The sequence below is a fragment of the Danio rerio genome, chromosome 6, assembly GCF_052040795.2.
Source record: "Danio rerio strain M-AB ecotype USA chromosome 6, GRCz13ab, whole genome shotgun sequence".
Taxonomy (NCBI): domain Eukaryota; kingdom Metazoa; phylum Chordata; class Actinopteri; order Cypriniformes; family Danionidae; genus Danio; species Danio rerio.
Genome location: NC_141026.1, coordinates 34,453,511 through 34,479,403, shown reverse-complemented (window position 1 = coordinate 34,479,403; position 25,893 = coordinate 34,453,511). Strand labels below are relative to the sequence as shown.

The 25,893-nt window shown below is 35.9% G+C and overlaps 2 long non-coding RNA genes across 13 annotated transcripts in view; one reads left to right on the top strand and one right to left on the bottom strand.

The window, feature by feature from the left end:
* LOC141386306 (uncharacterized) lies at positions 1-24,047 on the top strand. Of its 2 annotated transcripts, XR_015493866.1 has the most exons (5): positions 1-130; positions 15,103-15,172; positions 17,624-18,535; positions 18,818-18,953; positions 23,346-24,047. It is a non-coding gene; the product is annotated as an uncharacterized LOC141386306 (long non-coding RNA). The 2 variants fall into 2 exon arrangements; XR_015493865.1 differs by lacking the exon at positions 23,346-24,047 and having other exon boundaries at positions 28-130; positions 18,818-19,489.
* Positions 1-25,893, bottom strand: part of LOC147836401 (uncharacterized) — a 122,497-nt gene that overhangs the window by 26,697 nt on the left and 69,907 nt on the right. The window lies entirely within an intron of this gene.

Sequence of the window (25,893 nt, the reverse complement as noted above, 5' to 3'; positions counted from 1 at the left end):
GACCCGAACCGGAGGCATTCGTGCTGTGAGGCAACAGTGCTAGCCACTGGGCTGCAGTGCTGTCCTATAGAGGAAAAAAGAGAGCGAGAGGGGGTGGAAGGGGGGATTCTTCAAGATGAAGATGACTAAGGTAAGACGCTTTGGTTATTTACACTAAGTTCTGATTGGTGGATTTTACATTAGCTTGACTCAGGGCTAGCCGTGTCAATCATAACCACGTGATCCTCTCAAAATTTGTTTATAAATAAACTTCACTTATCCAGTTTCAGGCTGATAAAAAAAAAAAACATAACAAAATGTCAAAAAGTTTTAAAAGTGCAACAAGAATGTGGCTGGTCTACAAAAATACTAGCAGATACTTATTATATCTAAATGACCAATAAGCATTGTTCAAACAAATTTCTTCCCCTATTTAGCATTAACTACATAGTACTGCTAATATGTCATCAGTAAGTAGTGCATGCTGGGAAAGGAAGCAGATTCAGGCGGCAACTCCAGATGCAGTCATGATATGCTGTGACTGTATCACAGAATGTAATTGGCATGAGAGGAGACATGCGGTGTGACAGCAGGGGTCTGCATTGTGCTATGGACATCTCATTTAGAGAGAAGCATGCAGGAGACTGAACTGAGGCTGAGCACTTTAATATTCTATAAGAGAAGGTTTACACTAATGTTGACCCAATCTAAATTTTGCATTTAACAAAGATATTCTGAAGTTAAATAAAAAGTAAACTTAAAATAAAATTAAATAAAAGAAATTTTGTTCCAAACAAATAAAATTCAATTCATGTTTATTTATACAGTGCTTTTATTGTAGTGCTAGTTATTGTATAAAGATGGTTTGTTATATCGAAAAAAATATATAGCTTAAAGGGGCTAATACTATTGACCTTAAAATAGGTTTAAAAAATTCAAAACTGCTTTTATTCTAACTGAATTAAAACAAATAAGAAATATTATCAGACATACACAGACACACACAAACACACATTTAAGACTATATAGTTAATTAAGTTTTAATATATATTGTTAAAATGTATATCAAATTGACATAGTTAAAAAACAAAAGTGTTATTTAAAATGCTATAATGCAATTTTTTTTATAATTAGCAATTTTGCAATATTGATTATATTAGTTATTTTTGTCAAATAAAAAACATACTAAACCCAACATTTCAAACTTTGATCATTTATTTTCAAACCAAATGCCACTTGTTTAAATCAAATTCAAAAACAGTACAAGTAGCTTTTAAAATAATAAATGTAATATTTTAAAAAAGCTGCAGCATAAATACACTGATTTAGGGTTTTCTGGTTTTAATAAATGCAACCCAAAAAAGTAAAACGAGAACAAAGCGCAAATATCTACATTCATCCTAATAGATGTTTAACATGTGTGAGGAATGGTTTCCGTCCGCATAAAATAATGCTTATATTATAGAACACATAATAATATTCATATCCTCATCAACATGCTCGATGACTGATTGTGCTTCAGACAGCGAGGAAAGGCAATATTCTGACAGCCAGCATGTGTGAATACTCAATTTATGAGCACATATTTCAAAACACGGAGCGGTCTAATCTGCAGCTGTCTTTGTACACAGAAGTGGGCCATGAGCTAAAAATATTACCCCAAAAAGGCACATTCAAATTCCTGTTAAACAGTATTTCTATATTTTTAGTCATAAGTCATATAGGGGAGCTGGACACACAAAAAGCCCTTTTGTCCCTCGGCTCTGAATTGAGTTTTCCGAGTATTAGGAGGCCGAGTTGTAAAAAACATCCATCCACCTCCGGAGCTGATCAATATGAAGGCCTGATTTATCCTTCAGGCTATGGGATTCTTAAGCCAGATTAACACAGCGCCTCATTATCGGCTGTGTAAATAAAGACGAATGGCCGGCAATATTCCTGCAAATTTGTTTCCCATTACACCAGGCAGCCAGTAATTGCAGCCTGCGACAGGAGTCCCTTGAGCTTACATACAGTTACATTCATATTACCAGCTATCAGGCAGCAAACGGGTACATGCTCACTGATGGAGATACATATTTATATGACAAGAGTTGCTGTTGACTGTATTGGTCTCATAGGACAGTAATAGAAATGGGACATTATGTTACAGTGCAAGGTAATGAACAATATGGATGTGTGTGATTTGTAAGGGTTGGTGGGATTTTAAAAATATGCACAATTACAAATTGGGCTTTTGTAATATAATATAATATAATATAATATAAAATAATATAATATAATATAATATAATATAATATAATATAATATAATATAATATAATATAATATAATATACTATAATATAATATAATATAATATAATATAATATAATATAACATAACATAACAGACAATACAATACAATACAATACAATACAACACAACACAACACAACACAACATAACATAACATAACATACAATACAACACAACACAACATAACATATTATAATTTAATATACAATATAACATAACATAACATAATATAATATAATATAATATAATATAATATAATAACAGATAAAAAGTTTGCAATGATAAACTAATTTACTTATTGTTAAATCAAATCACAGTAAAGATGTGTGAAATATGTTACAAAATATTTGTATTTAAATTAAATGTTTTATTATATAAAATTATTAGTATTGACTGTTTTTGAAATTCATATAAGTATTTCTATGTGGCACTAAAGACTGGAATTATATTTTAAATGTAATTTAATATTGCGCTTTTTACTTTAAAACATGAAAAATAGATATTATTTTAAAATATATAAAAAATATTATACTTTGTATTAGGAATAATCATTTAAACTTTTATGATTTTACTGTAGTTTTGATCAAAGCAGCCTTGGTGTGTGTAAGAGACAACTTTCAAAAACACGTTTAATATAATATAAGAGCAATTCCATGCAAATGTCAACCTTGCAATTAAAGAAATTTTGTTTTCACCAAAATAGCGAAACCATTTCCAAGTTTTTTTGTGTGGCCTTGTATTTGAAAGCAGTGTTTCTCAACCACTAGCTCTGCACATTTTCCATGTCTTAGCCAAACACACTTGATTCAGATAATCATTTTATTAGCAGAGACTAAAACACCTGTAATGGGTGTGACAGACAAAGGAGACATCCAAAACATGCTAGTGGTCCTCCATGAATGTGGTTAAGAGTTTTAAAGTATTGTAAAAAATACTCAAAAATGTCTCTTTCGACGTTTTTTAAACAATTATATTTGATTTACCAAAGTTACACAAGTGGCGATTTCACATCTGTAACACCCAAAACGGAGAGGTGTCACATCCATAACCAAGCTTTTTCTTCATAAATGCAAAAATATTAAAGAAAATAAAAGCAATGACATTTTCTTCTATAATGAGGAGCATTATTTCTTTTGGGTTGTGCAGTTTAGTTTATAGAATTTCTACAATGTATGTTGTATACTGTAAACTCACAGACTTATTTGGTCACATCCATAATGCATGTTTATTTCCCTAATTTGAAATATAAAACATGTTAACAGATTGATATTTTTCTGATCCCATAACTCTCCTCTGTGTTTAAATGTTTTGGAAAATATAAACATGTTGTTTACATATACTTTCAAATTAGTTTGAGATTTTACTACAAATGTCACATCCATAATGCAGGAATTGCTCATAACAAAATGAAACATAAATAATAACAGAGCATAACAATAATAACTATTATTAACACATTATTAAAGCCCAAAGATGTGCTTATAAACACTTAATTAGTTATATGTGCTGTGAGTTACCAAATTAAAAGCGAATGACTATTTCCATTAACTAATTTTTACGAAGATAAATAAATACTGTTAATTTCACATCTGTCACATCCAAAACGAAGCTTTTTCCTCATAAATGCCAAAACATCAAGTAAAATAAAATTGATCATTTTTGTTCTTTAGAATGCCAACTCTTATCCTTTTGATTAACATTATTTCTTTTGGGTTGTGCAGTTTAATTAATAGAATTTCTACAAAGTATGTTGTATACTGTAAACCCACAAACTTTTTGGTCACATCCATAACGCATGTTTATTTCCCTCATTTACTGTAAAATCTAAAATATGTTAACAGACTAATATTTTTCTAATTCCTAAACTCTGTTCAGTTGTTTTAAAAAATATAAACAGATGTTTCAATATAATGTTTACATTTACTTTCTCTGTGACTTTATGTTTCGAGATTTTAATGTAAATGTCACATCCAGAACGCTGAAATTCTTCATAGCAAAGCTAAACATAAAAAATAACAGAACATAACATTAACTATTATTAACACATTATCAAAACCCAAAGTTGTGCTTGTTAACACTTACTTAGTTAAACTAACAATGAATGCCTATTTTCGTAAACTAATTTTTACAAAGATGAATAAATCCTGTAAAAGTGCATTAAACATATTGTTTATTGGTTTCTCATGTTAATCAATACATTACCTTTACAAAACATATTGTAAAGTGTGACTGAAATATCAAGAGCAGCATGGGCGTAAATGTCTTGAACTTCTGCATTGTGGAGTCTGTATTAGTATGCTTCTGGAGGCTCTCCTGACACTTTGAGAGGGGAAGGATGAATGAAAGAACCATGTGCCTTGACTGAGTAGCAATAGCTTCTTCAGTTCCCACCTTATCGATTTCTGCAGAAAATATAGAACCGGCGCTCCAGAGAAGAAGGGAGGGCTGCCCCGCTATTGAGTCGTTTTTCCCATCTTTTCCAAAAATCTTTAATCAAAGTTAAAGTGAAATACTAACATGCCACTTGACATGACCTTTTAGCCTGTTATGAATCACCTCTTTTTGAAAAGGCTCCGGTGTCCATTTTTTACCTCGGTTCATAATAGATATTTCCTAATCACTACACGCTAGAGATGTAGCAAGTTCACAGGCTTAGCTTGTAATGGCTGTCAAAGGACCACTTCACGGCTGACCTTTGACAGAGCCCGGACAACAAATTCATGTTTATCTAAAGCCTGAGAAGCACATTTTACACTATTCATAATATAAAAACAAAGTCACAAAATAACAGAAATGAAAAAGATTTAATCTAAAACCACAATACAAAGCTACAATTTCTAAATTGATGAAGAATACAGCGTGGAGAAATCGAGTCAAATATCATGCAACAAAAGATAATTTTCTGATTAGGGCTGGGCGATATGATGATATATATTGTTACCACAGATATACATATTTCTGTAATAACTACACATACAGTATCTGACACATATTACATTGTGAAATATAAACAGTTTTTTTCTGTTGTGTGTAGGACAAGTTTCTTGTGCATTTCAAGCTTAAATTTTTATTTCCAAAATGTAATTTTAGAGTACAAATTGATATGCAGACTAATGCATTTCTTAACGAAGGCATGACAGAAACAGAAACAATCTTTCAACAGTGTTCAGTGCCAACTGTTCTTTATAGCAAAGGTGTAAGTGTAAAGGTTATTGCACCCTGAATCCGTCATTTTTGTCTGTAATTTCCCACAATAAAAAAAAATTCAACCTCACGTTGTGTGAATCATATTGACACACTGCCTCTGAAACTTTTGTCTGTTATAAAAAAAATGTTTAATCAGGTTTGATTTTTTTCCACTTTTTGCATTTAAAAAAGTGATTTGAGAAGTGTTTTGACAGTTTCCTGAAATAAACTTTGTATTTTGGAATAATTGTAGCAAATAAACTCAGATCTCTCCTTCCTTGCTACTCAATATTGAATGAACACAACATGCAGTCTTTTCTACTTTCTTTTTCTAATTTGGAGATATGAGAGGAGAACGAAGTACAGTATCACTGCTTTAACTGACTCTGAAATGTTTTGCGTTTTTTTGTTTTTTTTTGTAATGGATTAATTAATACGCACCGAACTCAGTGTGCAAGGTTTGTTTAGGTGATGATTTTTTGCATATGAATATGAAAACAACGCATACAAAAATTTCAGACTTCAGTGTGCAAAAACCTTAACTGTGATACAGCTTCCTCACTACTGAGAGAAGTCCTGTATTCCAACCAAAAAACTGCAATTAAAATACATCTAATAGACATCCAAACAAGGTGAAAAAATAAAAACAGCCTCACGTTGTGTGAATCATATTGACACACTGTCTCTAAAATGTTTCTCAGTCATAAAAAAAAATTTGAATCAGGTTTGATTTTTCCACTTTTTGCCTTCGAAAAAGTGATTTTAGAGGTGTTTTGACAGTTTTCCTGAAATAAAATTTGCATTTTGGAATAATTGTATCAAATAAACTCTGAACTCTTTCTATGCAATATTGAATAAACACAAAATGCAGCCTATTTCTTTTTCTTTTTTGGAAAGGAGAGAGGAGAACAAAGTACAGTATTACGCTTGAACTGAGTCCGAAATGTTTTGTGTTTTTTCATAATGAATTAATTAATAAGAACTGGACTCAAGGTGTGCAAGGTTTGTGTGTTCAGTGTGCAAAAACCTTAACTGTGATGCAGCTACCTCACAATTAAGAAATGTAATGTATACCAACCAAAAAACTGTAATTAAAAACATCTAATAGAAATCCAAACAAGGCGAAAACAAGCTTAATCTAGGCTATCAGTGAAAAAAACAGACGTTTAACAATAAAACAACTTTCAATAAAATAATGTTTAGTTAGCTTGCAGATATTTAACACAGAGATAGGAAAACAAAAAGGTGCTTTGTAAAATGTATGCTGATGTCTATGGACTATGGCAATAATTATCATTTTGCACATACACATGTATAATGTGTGCTATTTACAATCGATACACACAAATTATGTAACCAGAATGTTTAATCTATTTTTCTCCAAGTTAAACAGCCACTTGCTTACAGTACATGTAGTTTAGGAGAAGTCGATAAATTGGCGTGTTGTAAATCCAGCAGCACTAATATCCACTGCAGTGCATGGGGCTGCTGCTTTTCATGTCATAAGCCAGATGGCATAAAAATATAAAAGTGTTGTGTTATGAATAAATTCGAAGGTGGACCAGGTGAAGTATTTAAAATGGGCATGCGGTTAAATTAAAGGTGCAGTAGGTGATCTGCCACAATGCTAAGCTGTTAGCATAAATCTGTAAAACACAGTCCTCCCCTGCCGTCAATAGCCACGCCTCCTAAAAACACGAGCGGGATCTTATGAAACTGAAAATAGTCAGATCAATTTTTCGCCAGTGGCCGAACAACATTTCTATCATTCATAACAACCCAATCAACATCAGCTCTGTGTGACTAAAACATAACATTACCTGTCTATGAGAAATCCTTCAGCCATGGTGTCGTCCTTCCTCTAGCGTGCAAAAGTAACTCCAATATTATTGATTTAGGGTTTTAAAAAGTTTTGATACAGCATGTTTTTATCGCTCTCTCTCTCACTCTCACGAACGGCAGAGCTGTGTACAAACAGGAGCGCAGTTGCTTAAATCTGCATTTGCTGACAGACAGTTTGAGCTACTTATCGGAATTATGGGAGATGTTGGCCTGACACTATTTTAATTGGATGAACATTTTTTTAGTTTTATGCCTTACCCAGAATATAAAAATACATATAAATACATTAATTTCATTTACTTTAAATATCAATACTATTGGAATGTGAAAAGACTTTCAACTAGCACAACAAAAAAATTTTCTGAAGACAATCACCTACTGCACCTTTAACTATGAGAAACAAGGTCAGCTTTACAGCCTTACATCCAAAAGCACACTTTTTAGGGACTCATTCTCAGCCAAGCACTGTGGCAGGTGAAGATAACTGTGCTCTTGCGCTTGTCATAAAACAAGATTTAAAAAAAATTTAAAAATAGCATAACACCTTTACACCTTGAAGTAAAATTTTAGGAAAAATATACATTTTTGAACTTGACCTATGCTTGAGTCCATCTCTTTTACAGTGTAAATAACTCTGTAAGCATGAAATAGCATTAGACCACCCCTTTGAAACATTCACCAGCTTTGTATTATAATGATAAACATCAAATCAATACAGTGACCCTTTTATGCCCAAAGCATGAGTAACTAAAGTCTTACATGGCTATTCGATTAAAGAACGTATGAGACACGGTGTTAGAGGTGAAAGGGCCATGCCCTTTTGAACCGCTGCACATTGTGAATATGGGACTGGTCATAAAAACCACAAACCAAGAGCTGAATCACTGATTGAAGTTCTTATGGCCCATCATTACAATGTCATGCCTTGGGAGAGTTTTATGAGGGATAGAAAACCGAAAAACACTGTCGTCATCTCTGAACGCCATCAGCATTTCTGAAAGTTTCCACAATAAAATATCTTCCATTAGGACGTAACTGAGTCCATCATCATCATTATGCCCAGAGCTGTAAAACAATCCGTCTTGTCCAGCCATTGCCCAGGGCACAAGACAGCTGAGGGTAGGATCCTCGCACAATGGGCTCTTTAGCCAGGTTTAAACCCTTAAACCAACATGCAGTAGCAGCATCGCCAGCCCAACAATGGCGTACACATTATTGAGTCCCCGGTGGGCCGGCTGGCCAATGCAGGAGAATGATGTCCCCATGGTGTCATCTCAAAAGAGACACATTAGTCCCAACTGTTCTTTTTTGAGAAAAGAGGCCATGGGGAGAGCGTGGAGGAGGAGAACGTCCAGAAAAGCCTCCAGCAAACCTTCCAGCCTCACATCAATCCACTTTCATTAAAGCTGCTCCAGCTCTCATGGTTTACTAACTTCCAGACTCTTCATTCCCTTGCTGTTTCTACAGTCCTAAGGAAATTGTTTATCTTGGAAATTAGACGGAAGTGGTTTTTAATACGTCAAGCGATTAAGCCAAAAATAAATTAGGAGCATGTAAACAAATGAATTTTAAAAGGACGGCACGCTAAGACATTCTCATTACTGTGACAAACCTATAGCCTCGTGCTCACCCGGGCGGCTTTTCTTTTCGTAAGGCGGAATATGATATTACGGAAATGGATGTGAAATGACAATACATTTAATCAAAGAGCGCATCCCTCCATTCGTCTGTCTAACTAGCCATCCATCCTATAACTTGCGAGGTTCAGCGGCGAGTGTGTATTACAGCAAAGAGCCTCTAGCAGCAGAGGTAAATGATTCTGGTTATAATCCAAGGCACTTATGTGAATCAGATGATCCAGATTTTGATAGGTTCGTAATGGACTTTTCCTCTTCATTAACTGACTTATAGCTCCTGGATTTTATGCTTTGTAGTTTTAAATTGAATAATACATCTCAGACGTTAAAGTAACATTAATATTTTCAGAATCAATGTTAGTAAAATTTTATGTACACTGTTGTATTTGTTGATGGCTGCTGCTCGCAAATAAAGCCTCAATTTATAGACCCCGTGCTCTTTTCTTGTACTATTATCACAAGCGCAAATGCACACCATAAAAAACTTTAATTAAAATTTTAATTAACACAGGTAATCAATAGGGTGTAACATAACATCTCGCATATTTCCAGTGACACCACAGTGAAAAACGCAATCAAATAAACACGGAGGGGCAAAAGATGGTTTTTATGGGGAAATTTGTGGGACGTCCAGGCTTTTGAATTCTGCTCTTCACAGCTCATTACAAAGAGACACAGAAGCAAGTGATCTCTAAGATATTCCACCAGGGGCATTTTAGGTAAAGCAGATGCTTGGCTCGCCCTAAAGTGACCTAAAACACTTATCATGATCGAAGTGTGCGATTTGAAATGTACCAAAATGCCAGACAGCACTATATGTAACCGTTCTCAATCTCTAGTAATGCTCTGTAAGACCTTTATCAAATGCTGCAGTTGCACTTAAGCTAAAATGTGATTCTGGTAATATTTTGTAACGCTTCGAGCATATTTTATGGCACCTAAAAACACTGCAGTTTCCAAACCGGAGAACTTCTATTATCCCGCTGACATGGTCTATGGCGAGGAGTGGACACAGAGTGGAAAATAAACATTATTTCTCTGTGCTTTATCTGACGTTTGACTTTGAAAGCAAAGATTTAAAGACACTTCTGAGGCTAACAGTGCGCGTTTCACCAGCTGTAAATTATTTGAAGGTTGTAGCACAAACAACCTTGCCAGTGGAAGATATGTCAAATGCTTTCGTCTGCGAATGTTTCTGTATTCTGAAACCCTTTCTAACTGTTATGAAATAAATCAGTGCATCAATTATACACATTTTTTTGCACTACTTAAATGGCTTACTTATTACAAGGTTAGATATATATTATATATCTATTTTAAGTCTTGAGTCGTTTAATGTCATCAAATGTAACTTAGACCTGAACTAATGTACAGTTGAAGTCATTAGCCCCACTTGTTAATTTTTTCCCCAATTTCTGTTTATTGGAGAGATTTGTTCAACACATATCTAAAAATAATAATCTAATTACTCATTTCTAATAACTGACTTATTTTATCTTTGTCATGATGACAGTAAATAATATTTGACAAGATATTTTTCAACACACTTCTATACAGCTTAAAGAGTAACACTTTACACTTTAGGTTCATTAGTTAATGCATTTACTAACATGAATTAATCATGAACAACACATGTAGAGCATTTATTAATCATAATTGAACATTTACTAATGCATTATTATCATCCAAGTCAATGTTTGTTAACATTAGTTAATGCACCATGAGTTAACATGAACTAACAATGAACTACTGTATTTTCATTAACTAACGTTAACTAACATGAACAAATACAGTAGTAAATGTATTGTTCATTGTTTGTTCATGTTAGTAAATGCATTAATTAACATTAACTAATGAACCTTATCATAAAGTGTGACCGCTTAAAGTGACATTTAAAGGCTTAACTAGGTTAAGTAGGTTAACTAGGCAGGTTAGGGTAATTAGGCAAGTTACTGTATAATGATGGTTTTATCAGTAGACTATCAAAAAATATATAGCTTTAAGGGGCTAATAATTTTGACCTTAAAATGGTTTTTAAAAAATTTGAAGACTGTTTTTATTCTAGCCAAAATAAAATAAATAAGACTTTCTCCAGAAAAAAATATTATCAGACATACTGTGAAAATTTCCTTGCTCGGTTAAACATCATTTGGGAACCACTTAAAAAAGCAAAAAAAAAAATCAAAGGAGGTTTAATACTTCTGATTTCAACTGTAATTAGACCTAAACTGCATTTATTAGACCTAAGCTGTATTTCTTTGCCTTGTACTTGTACATGTTTAATGATAATAAAGTTGAATCTAATCTAATTAGCAAGTTATGTAAATTAAATATTATTACACATTAACTTATTATTAAACTAAGTGACATTTTACAGGACGTCTTCTGCAAAATAGTAAAAATGTGTGTGATAGTCATTATTTGGCACGTTCTAAAGTAATGGAAAAAAACAATATTGAAATTTGCAAATATAAATTCTATGAAATATGAAACGAATATATATCATATCTATACCTTTTGAACATGATTGACAATGTTTAGGAATAATATTTTTGATTTAGTGTGATTTGAATAAGTGCAGTTTATGACAAAATTTTTTTATCTTAATTAAATTAATTTAATAATAATAGTTTTTTTTTTTTACGTAAAACGATCTTTACATCAATATATTATAATAAACATAAAATTGGCTTATTTTATGTTGTTTTTGACCAATGCAACCTGGCATCTCAATAAGAAGTATTTCATACAAATTAAATTGAAATAAAATTAAAAAATCCAATACATGTTTTAAACCACAACAAACACTACTAGATTAACTGATACAAAGTTCAAAATGTTCTGTTTGTCTTTTGTTGTTGGATTAATGTTAATAACACCGCCTGTATAGAATCATGACAAGAACTTTATGTCACTGACAAAAAGGTTTATGTTTATTTAATACTTTTTAACTCATTTAAGGCCGTTAAAACGGGTATTTTGACAAATTTTAATAAATATACTGCACGGTGACACGGTGGCTCAATGGTTAGCACTATCACCTCACACCCAGAAGGTTGCAGGTTTCAGCCCTGGCTGGGTCAGTTGGCATTTCTGTGTAGAGTTTGCATGTTCCCCCTGTTGCCATGGGTTCCCCCGGGTGCTCCGGTTTCCACCACAGTCCAAAGACATGCGGTACAGGTGAATTAAATATGCTAAATTAGCCAATAGTGTATGTGTGTGAATGTGACAGTGTATGGGCATTTCCCAGTACTGGGTTGTGATTGGAAGGGAATACGCTGTGTAAAACATGTGCTGGATAAGTTAATGGTTCATTCCGCTGTGGCGACTTCTGATAAATAAAGGGAATGAGCAGAAGAAGCCGAAGCCCAAAATAAATGATACTGCACAATATTGATATATTATAAATATTTTCTGTATAACAATATTAAATCAGCTTAAGTGTATATTTTTATTAATTTATATTGTACTCAAACCATGTTGAAATATTAATATCATATAAATATCTGTCTCAGAAAAAAAAAGTGAGGTGAGAAGCTCATTCAAACAACAACTTAAAAATCTAAGTGGAGTTAAAACAGACAGTCGAAACAACTGTGCAAACATTTGCTTAAAAATATCCCAACCAAACACTCTTTCGAAGCTGGCTAAACATTTGCCCATCCAATCGAGGTGTTTGCCAAAGAAATTCACGGCCAGGGTTGAGAGAGATGATGAGAGGGGTACGAGGGAAACTATTTGTCACAGCTGGGTTAGTCAGGGGTTCGGGGAGCAGGGCCTTTTATCACTGTCTGGCCTCTGAGCACAACACACATACCTGCACACTCAGAGAAAACACAGCTGGGCTCACAGCGGGACAGACCTGTGAACAGCACATACACACTGATAAACCACACCTCACACACCACAAAACCTGCAGCTCCACCACTAAATTCTCTGTGCTTAACATGCATACTTGGAGATTCAGTCTGACCACATATACATAAATATATATATATATATATATATATATATATATATATATATATATATATATATATATATATATATATATATATATATATATATATAAATGTTTTATGTAATATTATACATACAATAATAAATATTATCAAAATATACATTAAAAAACAATATAAACAAATTCCATAGAACTATTATGCATCATTGCATCATGAATCACCGTAAGAACTACAGAGAAAATAAACAAACAAACAAACACAAATGAATCCCAAACTTAGAACACCAAGCCAACATCAACAATCAAACATTAATCTTAAACAAATAAACCAAATTACCTTAATTCCCTTAAACCAGAAGTTAAAACTCATAATTGGGGAATCCGTGAAGCAGCCCCGTGAACCTGTGCCTTTTTTTTACCGTGTTTCACTTGGCGTTCCATGCTTGGCGTGCTTTTCTTTACATCCATTATTACATGCATTATATATCCGGTAGGCTCCGTAATATCGATGTCATAATTGATGTCCCCAACAACTTAATTCATTAAACTCTCAAATAAACTCTTAATCATAAACAAATAAGTATCACATTATTTCAAGCTTTGTTTGTGTGTCCAGAATGTGTCCGTAAAGTCTGTCATTTATTATATCCTCCAGAATCTGCCCATTTTGGTGTCTGAATGAATTGTCGCTGTTTTTGCCTGTGGCTTTAAATACAAATGCGATGCTTCACCCTGCTCACCATTCCCATGTGCGTGTCTGCTTCTCATCATGTGTTATGTTAGATAAACAGCACTGTGACAGAGACAGACTCGGATGAAGCTGAAATACAGCTTATTAGTCAAAAATACCCATTTTATTTCATGTATTTGTGGAGTTTATTCAAGCCTTTCTGAAATGATGAGTTACACACAAATGCTGTTTGAAGTACACACACACATATTAGCATTTACTGACACCATTCGGCCATGGCGATTATAGCAGTTAAGAATTACATAGCAATTTTACTGTCTTTATTAAACACATGAACTTTTTAAAAAATGTTGTTTTAAAATGTTTTATGCTGTGTTCACACCAGACGCGGAAAGCGGGGATAAATTGAGCTATTCGCGCATAAATAGCCGCGTGAACAATTGAGTTTACTCGCTTCATACGCGCGTCAAACCTCGCTTCATTCGCGTGTCAAATTCACTTCAGAACAGACACGGATTCGCGTGATGGGCAGGGCTTCTGTCTGCCCGGTGACTGTAGCTTCATTGCTAAAATGCTAACATGGATTTTATGAAGAAAATAACAGTGTTTATGCACTTTATGAAGGCTGAAAAACAGCGTCGATATGTTAAGGATTGTGTCTGAGTCCACTACATGCTTTCAGAGGTGCATCCAGCTCTGTGAGCTCATAAACTCCTCCAGAAACTGAACCTGGATCACGGAGGCTTTCAACGGTGCTTTTGACTGAGCCCAGCCCAGTTTGATGATTAGTTGTTGATGTCGCCTGGAGGATTTCCCCCGGGTGACCATCAACAGGTTTTACGTCACAGTCACACCCCCACAAGAGCAAGCTTCTGATTGGTTAACGCGGCGCGAATGTCCGCTGAAGTTCAGATTTTCGAACTCGAGAGATTCGCGCGAAACGCTCGTTAAGTGCGTGAAACGCGCAAGACGCTCAATTCGCCCAGCGCCTTTTGCGCGATCGCGCCGCAGGATGTTTATTCGCGCGTTTGCATTGACAACATGTAAATCACTCGCGCTTGATGCGCGTTCCGCGTCTGGTGTGAACGCAGCATTACACTAATAAAACTTATAAAAATCCACTAATATTAATATTACTAATATGAATAATATTTGAATCCCAGTTTATTAATAAAAAAAAGTTCTGTGGACATGTGTATACATGTTAATATAGAAACATGGCGCCTATCAATCAATTCGGTGAACGGGGAAAATCACGCTCATACGTCACATTGCCGGGGGCCTCAAAATTACTGAGATTTGGGTCCTATTTTAATGTCAGGAAATTTTAAAAAAGAGACTTGTTGGGTTTATATCACTCCAATATGACTGTGGACACACTATACACACATACAGTTCTGTCCAAACAGCTTACAAAAGTTGATTTTTATCATAGGTGCCCTTTATCTACTATGTTATTCTGATCTCCTGGCTATATTAATGTCCCCAAAATGTTCATATTTCCCATATAGAATCAGTTCCCACCTTCAGCAACTGGCCATGCATTCCGGCAGCAGTTCTATTGGCAGCACCTCCGGCAAGGTCAGTTTGATGTGCTGTGTCTATGACTGCGTTACTTATATCATCGCGAGCGCGTTTGTCTATGCACTAGTGGGGAACAGGTCTGAGCAGCCCGTGTCTCACTAACTGTTTCCATAACCTTGGGACTGACTAAAGTCTACAATGGCCGAGAGTGAAGCCTGGCAAGCAGACTGTGATTGAAAATTGCTTTATTGCTTTATATGCGATTCCCCATTCAGTTGCCAATCCATTTTATTTATGGTGTGGCAGGCCCTGGTACACCTGCTTAGAGCTAGTGGAGATTACTTTTGGAAAAAAAGAGAGAGAGACAGCCAATCTCCAGGGGCCATTAGCCTGACAGCTTCTCTCTCTCTTCTTCTTCTCTTCCTCGCTTTCTCACCTGTCCTTTCTCTCTCTCTCTCTCTCTCGCTCTCTCTCTGCTTTTCACCTATTTCTTGTGTCAGATGCCCCTCATGAACATCTGAGAGGAACAGACCTGGACATACTGGAAAACAGAAACAGGCGAGGCTGGGCAGAGGCCACTTTTAGAGACCACTCTTTAATATATATCTTATCCTATACATTTAGAATTATCACGCATAGTTTGACATCATTCAGTGTTTCAGGTATCTTTCTGCGATCTTGGGAAGCAAGCTGATAAAATGAAAATGTTTATAAAATGAAACATCTTTCACGCTGCTGTCAATTTTGAGATTTAAGAAAATTTAGGGAAATACAGCATATATGTAAATAGCTTTAATGTGTTGATGTGCAAAGTGTGAAATGGAGGAATAGTCCCACCCTTAAGAAAAAAGGCCTAACTGGCAAAAATCTTTGCATCACTGCAGCTGCCATTAGGAGCTTTGATAGCTAAATAAACCGTAAGCACATAGGATTGCACAAGACTGGTTTGTCAGATTCCATTGCAAATTTGAAATTTGTAATTTAATTGGAAGTTTATGAAGCGTTGGTTGGTTTTTGAGACTCCTAGTCATTTTTAAAGGAATGTTGATACATGAATAATTGATAATTACATATGACTTCTATATCTGTAGATTTAAGTGACTATTTTCATTTGTAGGAAATTAATTAAGTTTAAAAATAATAAATTGGTGGATTATTTCTACTTAACTATATTAAAATGTAAATAATGCATTCTTATACTTTGACAGTTTTTGTATTTTGAATAATGTCGGTAATGGTAACCAAACAGTTGACAGTGACTACATTTATATGGACATCAGTATTCTCATTATTTGCCTTAATATGAATAAGACAATAATATGATTAAGGTGTTTACATGAGCTGCTTTTTTAATGTTCCTTTCATGTTCCTGTTTTACATCTTATAGTACACAGTTCCATTAGAGTCATTACGTTACCATTTGACGCTAGTTTCCTTCGGCATTTCACACAACATGCTCCTTAATGCAGTATATGTGATTTTGGGTATTTTGTTTGTAATTTTGCGACAATTTCAACAGCAGTTAAAAGCTCACACTATGCATGCAAATAGACAACAGCAGATACAAATTCTCAAACAACAGGCCACCTCTGCTATTCACTAATTTTTCATTCACGCCCCTTCAAAGTCAAGGCACTTAATAATGTGCATTTCTTTCAGAATTGCTCTCTTGCTTAAAGCCATTCTCATTTGTTTGTTGTCAAACACCTGACAACTGCCGTGCATGCATCCTGACGTAAAATGTAGCGAAAAGTACAACAAAACAGGAATAGTTTGATTAAGGATGTGACTAAAACAAGTAATGAATTAAATTTCTGTTTAGTTCGATTATGACTTTAGTTAGATTAAGGTAATTAAAAATCTTTGTTCACATGGTAGACTCTTAATCAGAATATCGTCTTAATTGTATTAAAATTATTGGTATTGGTGTCAACGTAAATGTACTCACTGACTTCTTATGCAAGAATTATATTGGAAGACGTCCAGTTTTTTAAATCCCAGTTTTATGACTACATGCCACCCAGGCTCATTCTAAAAATGTAGCCCAATATACATTTCATGTATACTATATACATTTCATAGTGCCAAATATGTCCAAGGAGGTAAGTTTTGTTTTTTTTTTTGCAGTTTTTGTTTTCGCAAATCCACCAGATTGTTTATGATCTTTCAGAAAATCTAAATTTTCTCAAATTTCTCTCGCACCTGCTCTTCTCGAGTAAATCCACCAGAGGCTACTCTCAACTGACTGACTGAGTGATCGACTGACCCACCATCCTCCTTCCCTAAACCCAACCAATAGTGTTTTCGAAAGCACAGATTGACCTGCCCACCTGCTTCCCTAAACTCAACCGACACTGTTTCTAAAAAAAATCCAGAAGAAAAATCTCCTTATTTTTGCCATGTTTTAAGATTTTACCACATTCCCACTCTGTTATTTACTTGTTTATTTTATTTTATTTTTGGCTTTTGTTTTTGTCTAACCCACTTTCTGGAACCACTCTTTGCCAGACTTGAACCCCATCTACTGTTTCCAGTCAACTCCTCTCTGTGTCTCAAGTTCACTGACATATGCGGCAAGCTGCTGGACAAACTGGTAACACTGGAAAAGCCATCCATATTGAGGTAAGTGGTCAGCTGCTAATCAAAAAAAAGAAACAGCACCATACCGTACCCATACCCGTACCGTACACGTACCCATAGCCATATGTACTTCTGGCTACATTATTTGTGAGCTTCAGAAATTTTTATAGAGCTACATTATCAGAATGAGTCTATGTTGTCTATATGGTTAAGCATTTGGTTACCATCAATCTTTTATAAAATATATTTTTGTGTGTTCAAACGACATAAAAACTACATGTTTGGATCAACTAAACAATGACACAACTATTACTCTAAGAAATAACACCCCAACAGAAAATTACCAGTACCTTTTTTATATTTCCACACATTTTCTGTCTAGGCTCTAACCAGATTTAAATCCTGTATTTCGCAAGAGCGATAAGAATATCACATGCTCCTAAACGCTCCATTTGTCTATACCATGCAATATACACACAAACTCCTGATATCTCAGACCTCATGCCTCCACCTCATCTCCATGGCTCTTTTTCCTGCAGCAAACCGCTCTCCTTTACACACACATACACACACACACACACACACACACACATATAGGAGTATCTGATTCTCATACATATTTGTTTCCTTTTTAGAGATTCACAATGGGTGTTCTCTAATAACAAATCATTTCTTTTTGTCGAGCTTTAATCTGGCCTCGCCTGACAAGAACCATCCTTTTCGGTGAAGGGTAAGACCACTTAGAGAAAGGCCAATAAGCTCCAGCACAGTGCAGGCTGACGCGGGTGATTTGTCAGCCCCTCGCCGCAGCGCTGGTCACCCCAATGGATTTATCTCAAGGTAAATGGAGACACTGCAGACCAAGGACCAGGACCCTTTGATTAAGGCCCCTTTTTTGTTGTGTTGATAGATGTTGCTTGTGTTTATCTATTTGAAATGCCACTAAATCTGCGAGTCCAATGGAGAAAAAGAGTGCTTTGCAGTTGGGGCCAGAGTGATTTATGCCAAGCTATGCAGAGCAATATAGAGACAGGCGGTCCGATAGCGCTTTGAGGTTGGGGTGGGGGGATGAAAAGGTGAAAAAAGGGGCGAATCTCATGCATTTCCTCCACTCTTCTTCAGCACCACCGCCACGCCAGAAGAATAACAAACGCAAGGGGAGATGGGATGAAAATGTTTCAGGGAGAGGGAGAAAAGGTGTCATTGGGAAGATCTGGGATGCACAGTGAAATTTCTCCTGGGCCGCGGAGCATTGAAGGTGAGGAGCAATATCAAGGAGAGGCAATCACCTCCAGAGCGAAACCCTAACCCCGCTCTCCTTCAGCACCTCCATTTTCTCTGTCTCTACATCCCTCTTTCAATTTAAATTCCCTCCGCCTGCGCTCTCGGTCTCACCTTCTGCGAACACGTGTTTGACAATCATTCCTTCCCCAAGCCCCTTCATTCCTCTATTTGTCAATTTATGAATAAGGAAATGAACTTCAGAAGCCTGTATATCTGATCAGCTCTTGTTTGTTTCTATAACTCTATCTTTATCATGTCTATTTCTTTTAATATCAGGATTTTTGTGATATGCAGAATCCTATTTCATTAATAAACCTATTTGAAAAGCAGGATATATGGGTCAAAGACATTTTGGTGTCTGTATCAAATTAAATTTACTGAAGTGATTTTATTTACGGCACATAGCAAAAACATTTCATCCGACTGTCTACTGTTTTAAATAATTTATAATAAAGATAATAGTATGCTGGCGACATGGTAGCTCAGTGGTTAGCACTGTCGCCTCACAGCAAGAAAGTCACTGGTTTGAGTCCCGGCTGGGTCAGTTGCCATTTCTTTGTGGAGTTTGCATGTTCTCCCAGTGTTCGCGGGGGGTTTCCTCCGGGTGCTTCGATTTCCCCCACAGTCCAAAGACATGCGGTATAGGTTAATTGAAAAAACTGCATGGGCCATAGTGTATGTGTGAATGAGTGTGTATGGATGTTTCCTAGTACTGGGTTGCAGCTGGAAGGGCATCCACACTCTAAAATGTATGCTGGATGAGTTGGCAGTTTATTCCGCTGTGGCGACCTATGATGAATAAAGAGACTAAGCTGAAGGAAAATTAAATGAAATAATATTATGCTTACTATGGGTTCAATTTGTTAACATAATGTGATTAAAACATTAGATAACAGGGGTACACGAAAATCATGATTTGGTATTGTACCTCAGTTTTGAAGTCATGTTTCGATAAAAGTTCGATATAAAAGACAATGATAAAAAACAAGTAATTGATCCATATTTTAAATTTCTGCACAAAGAAGTCACATTTTGATCTTCTATTAATCTAACGCAATCACATGATGCAAATTTTCAGATCAGAGTTCATCAAGCTTGAACTTTGTAATGCAGCAACATGTCAAACTTGTCACATGAGCTTGCGTTTCCAGTCTGGTGCATCTGCATGAGTTTAAATGGAAGTCAAAAAGGCAAAACTGTCAGGGTGACCTGACTTAACTCTGGTGACTGGCACATCTGGACCGACTGTATTCATAGGAGTACATGAACTAAACCGTAATGCATTTAACTTGATGGTGTGAGATTGAATACAAGTACTGTTACACACCTATTAGATATCATAAACAAATTTTCATTAGCCACTTACCTTACCTATAAATATTTTATTATTTATTCATAATTTATAAACCTAATGTTTATTTAACATAATGAATAAAATGTCTTATTAATGTTTAAAAATTACATTAACCTAAATGATAAAAGTATTGTGCTTTAAAATTTTACAAATATTTGAAGATAAGCTAAGGTTGCAAATGTGATATGATCAACCCAGGCTCATTATTGATACAATGTACCCCCGTATACATTTCTAGAGAGGGCAAAACACATCCACTTTTTTGTTGCAATTTTGGTTTTTGCAAATGCACCAAAGCCTGATGTGAATGCTTTTTCAGACCCTAAATTTCTCTCATGAGTGCCATTTGTACCTACTATTCTCGAATAAATACAGCAGAGGCCGTTGTCAACAGCCTGACTAACTGACCAACTAATCCTCCACTCACCTCTTCCCTAAACCCAACTGATAGTGTTTTAAAAAGCACTGATTAACCCAGGGATGGGCAAACTCGGTCCTGGAGGGCCGGTGTCCTGCACAGTTTAGCTCCAACACTAATCAAACACACCTGAACAAGCTGATCAGTGTCTTCAAGATCACTAGAAATCTACAAGCAGGTTTGTTTGATTAGAGTTGGAACAAAACTCTGCAGGGACACCGGCCCTCGAGGATCAAGTTTGCCCATCCCTGGATTAACCTGCCCACCGCCTTCCCTAAACCCAACAGACAGTATTTTCAATGGAAATCCTGAAAACGAAAAGCCCTCACGGCTGCCTTAATTTTACCACATTGAGATCTTACCATGTCACACCATGTTATTTACTTGTTTATTTATTGCAATAGTTTGCCTTTTGTTTTACCTGCTTTCTGGAACTGTTCTTGGTCGGACTCAAACCAAGTTGTTGCGGTCAACTCCTCCCTGCGTCCCTGCGTCATATATATATATATATATATATATATATAGTGATATATAGTGTATAATATGCTATATTGTGTATATGTGTATAATAGAGTGTGTGTGTGTGTGTGCGTGTGTGTGTGTGTGTGTGTGTCTGTGTGTGTGTATATATATATATATATATATATATATATATATATATATATATGTGTGTGTGTGTGTGTGTGTTTGACGGCAGAAAGGGAGGTATACTTTGGGATTAAGTCTCAAGAAAAAATGTATACAAATTGGAAAAAATATGGATAAATGATGGTAGAATGTTCACTGACACTTGACGTTTTTTTTTTTTTTTGTCAGTGTAACAATCATACAATTCCCTGTAAATTGAAATGCAACTCTTCAAGTCTGAGTTTATTATCATCCACTGTGGGAGTGTGTACGACATCTTTATGAGTTTTAGTGTGAATGTGTGCACAGTTGGTCTTGATGCTTGTTAAAACACTTTCCCCTGTGTTCATGCTCGTAAAAAAAAAAAAAAAAAGTTTAGCTCACGGTAACTGTGGGAAGCTGTTAACTCGCTCTCTTCTCAGTCCACCCACTTTTGTCGATTCCCCTGCCGTCTTTTTCAACGCCCGAAGCTTCCCTCACAGTCACTACAGATTCCTAGACTTGTGTCTGTATGCATTGGAACACGTTGATTTAGTCAGCGTTTGCAGCCAGCCAGACACCCCGGGCCTGGAAAAGCAGGCAAAGTTTACAAACCTCTCGCCATTTGTACACTCCTATTACCCGCGATGGTCAGCGCATTAGTAACTGTCAGTGAGCCCGGCCCTAACGCACTGCTCTCATTTGACCCAATTCATTTCAGTGGGTGTGTCCTGCTGGCATTGATATATGCCTCACAGGATTTTCCTGATGTATAATCCCTCAGTTCTCTGCTTACCAGGGCTCTCTTACCTTCAGGCGGGGCCAAGGCCTGACACTGGGGGTGATGAGATTCAAGTTTGCTTTAGTTTAAGTGTGGGGTAGGGGGAAAGGGCAGGGGACATTGTGGTGTTATGTTAATGTTATGTATGCGTGGGATTAAATACAAACACGCTTAAAGACATGATTAATTCGTGAGATATGGCTAAATCTGATGCTCCATTTGTGTGTTTTACTTGCTATAAAGTTGAATCTACTTGATGTAGATAGATGGATAAACGCTTTGTCCGAAATCGCATACTCCCTTACTATATAGTACACTAAAATCAATATGGGAGCGGAGTAGTACATCTGAATTTATTGAATTTGAATACTTGAGAAGTACCCAGATGACCTAATACTTCCAGCAAGATTCTGAAGTGTGCATCCAATGCACAATACGCTATCCCATGATGCTTCACAAGAGAATTCATGAATAGGAGTGTAGTGACGCAGCTGACATGGGTAGGTCACGTGATCATGACAAGATGCTGGATATAGTACATCCGAGTTCAGTTCATACTGCTCACATTCATACTGAATACAAAGTAGTAAATACTTATTCAAATGCAGTACCTACTGAGTAGGCGATTTCATACACAGCCAAAGCCTCTTCCTGTCACTTTCTTGGTTATTAATTTCCACTCTGGAATGTACCACTTGACCAATACCCATTCATTAGGCAACAATTGTGTTTCCAAAGAAATTATTAATTTCAAGTCTGAGGACTTGAACACCTCAGACTAGAACATCCTGTCACATGTACATCACATAAGATCCCAATACTCAGGGCTTCTGGTAGTACCCAGAATAGCAAAGTCTACTAAAGGAGGTCAAGCCTTCTCATTTATGGCTTTAAAACTCTGGAACAACCTTCCTGATAATGTCCGAGGCTCAGATACACTCGCTCAGTTAAAATCCAGATTAAAGACTTATCTTTTTAGTAAGACATTACACAATTATCACATAACAGTATGATACATCAGGGTACTCCAAGCAGGTGAGTGGGCTTTACAACCTCCTATAAGACACACTCCTGTCTTAATGCACCTGACATTTTGTTAGAAATTCTTATATGCTTTACATGTTTACTTCTATGTTTGTTTATATAACTACTATTTTCATTTATAGCACTTCATTTTTGCATTTTTGCATTTTGTCCACTCATCCAGAGGCCTTTAGAGATTATGCAGCTCCATTGGTGCGATTCAAGCCTTGTGAAGAAATGCCAATGTATCCATAATCCTGGACCAGGCCATATCCTTAGCTGATGCTGCAGTGATCATGGAGAAGCGGAGTGCTTGAGACTGATTGCTGAAAGACCCCAGTTACAGACGAGTAAACTGATCCTGATACTGATCCTGTGGGCCAGTATGATCACTCACTAGTGACCTACTCACAACTGCAGTTCTCCACGATGTCTAGTGTTCTCCAGCCTCCAGCGTCTAGACTGCAGCTCTACATAGGAAGTGTGGCTAGTGGTGATATGATAGTGAGGTTTTTTTCTTCTTCACTTTCGTCAATTGGTAAAGTTTGTTCCTCGTCACAGGCTTGCTTTTTGGGACTTGTTGAGCTGCATATCAACGGATTTGCTCCTCAGTGGTTGAACTTTCAGTAGTGAAAATTAAACCACACTGACGTGCTAAACTGAACTTAAACTAGACTGACAGTTTTAATTTACAGTTTCTTGCACAGAATTGCCATGAAACTCTTATAGATCTTATAGTCTTTTTTTAACCTTTAATTTGGAATTAATTGAAAAAAAACATAAAAACAACATGAAAAATACATTGGGGATTTATTTAGAGATTAATGATAATACAACAATGAATGGGTTTTCATTCTTGGGTGATAAAATTGTTTCCTTTCCTTACAAAAAAGAAAGAAAAAATAATATTTTGGATGCTCACATATTACCATATCAGACTGTAACAGCTTTGAAACAGTGCTTATGTTTGTGAAATAACTGTTAGTATGCTCTTATTTGGCATGAGTTTGCTAAAGGACACAGACAAGTTATATGTGTCTTACGGCATCCTCCTTTCAAGATATCAAGCAGAAAACGTTAACACTATCCCGCCGGTAGTTGCTGCGCTCAAGGTTAGCACGGCCTCACACCTGTGTGACGCAGTTTACACTCAAATCTCAGCCAGGCACAATAGACTAGCTGTGTCGGTGAACTTGCGCCTCAGCCGGCATTCAACTATGTGCCAGTGTGGTGCGAGCTGAACTGCGGCTTGGCACAAAACGAAGAGCCCTGAAATCAAATGCACGACTCTACGAGCGCAAAACACCTGCATCTCTAGGTTTCACACACACTTGCCTGATTATGCTCTGATCATGTCACAGCAGTTTTTTTTATCTTAGCTAGTTAGTATAATAGGGTATTAAAAGCTACATTTTAGTCAACTGACAAACTTTAACAATACAGCCTTCTCTTTTGGGAAAACAGGACAAAATTACTAAAGACTCATGCTGCAATACCAAAACAATTGTCCAGTCAGGTGCTCTCAAATTAGATCGGCCTTCCCCCTGAAACCACATACAACTGACATGAAAGAAATGAATAATTTTTAAAAACACAAAAATAATGACACTTTATTTTGAGGTGTGCCTGTATTTAATGTAGTCATTTCAATTAATTATGCATAATTACATACATCTAATCCTAAACCTAACTTACATTATAGCCCTAACGATATACTAAGTACATGTAAGTAATTACTATTACTCCAACGGTTTTCCCCACAGTCCAAAGACATGCGCTGTAGGAAAATTGATTAAACTAAATTGTTCGTAGTGTATGAGTGTGTGTGGGTGTGTGAGAATGAGTGTGTATGGGTGTTTCCCAATACTGGGTTGCAGCTGTAAGCGCATCCACTGGAATAGTTGGTGGGTTATTCCGCAGTGGCGACTTCTGAAATAGAGACTAATCCAGAGGAAAACTAATGAATGAATAGTTAAATGAATAGTTACACTGTAGCAATGACATCTTAAAATAAACTGTGACCCCAAAAAAAGCATACTGGCTAGAGATGCTCCGATCGATCGACCAGAGTTCCGTATCGGCCAATAATCACATTTAATGACTCGATTGGTACTCGCTAATCTGGCCGATCTTATGAACCGACCACAAATGTTTGTTTATGCATTTACAAGCTTAGGAAGATGCACATGCGCACCTGGTTATACATACGGCAGCTACTGCATGTATTAAGGCCTTTTTACTTATAAGAACTAAAAGTTCTCTGTTTTTGACTATATTGCAGGTTCATTCAAACCTGGCTGGAAATATTAGGTTTTTTTTATTATATTTTTAACATGAACATTTAATAATAAAACTTATTGTAATTTACTTATTGCAATAAACAGTAGTTTGTAGAACTACTACCTTTTAGTAAGTAATGCATTTACTGTATAGGTTTGCATTTTAACTTCTTATTCATCAAATATGCACTCCAAACTTTTTCTTGATTAAGATATGTTGAATTCTTTCATAATTTGCAAAGTTTCCAAATTGGATTGTTAGTAAAACAAAATGCATTTGCATCTGTGCTATCTGTTACGTTCTGTAAAGCTGCTTCTAACCATGACATGTCTACGCTAAAGGATAAAAGGGGTGTGCTTAAAAAATTATATGCAGCATCCTTCATTTGTCCACTTAAGTGTCATATCAAAATGTGGTTTATGCATTATAAAGCTTGAAGCATCAGCATCTGT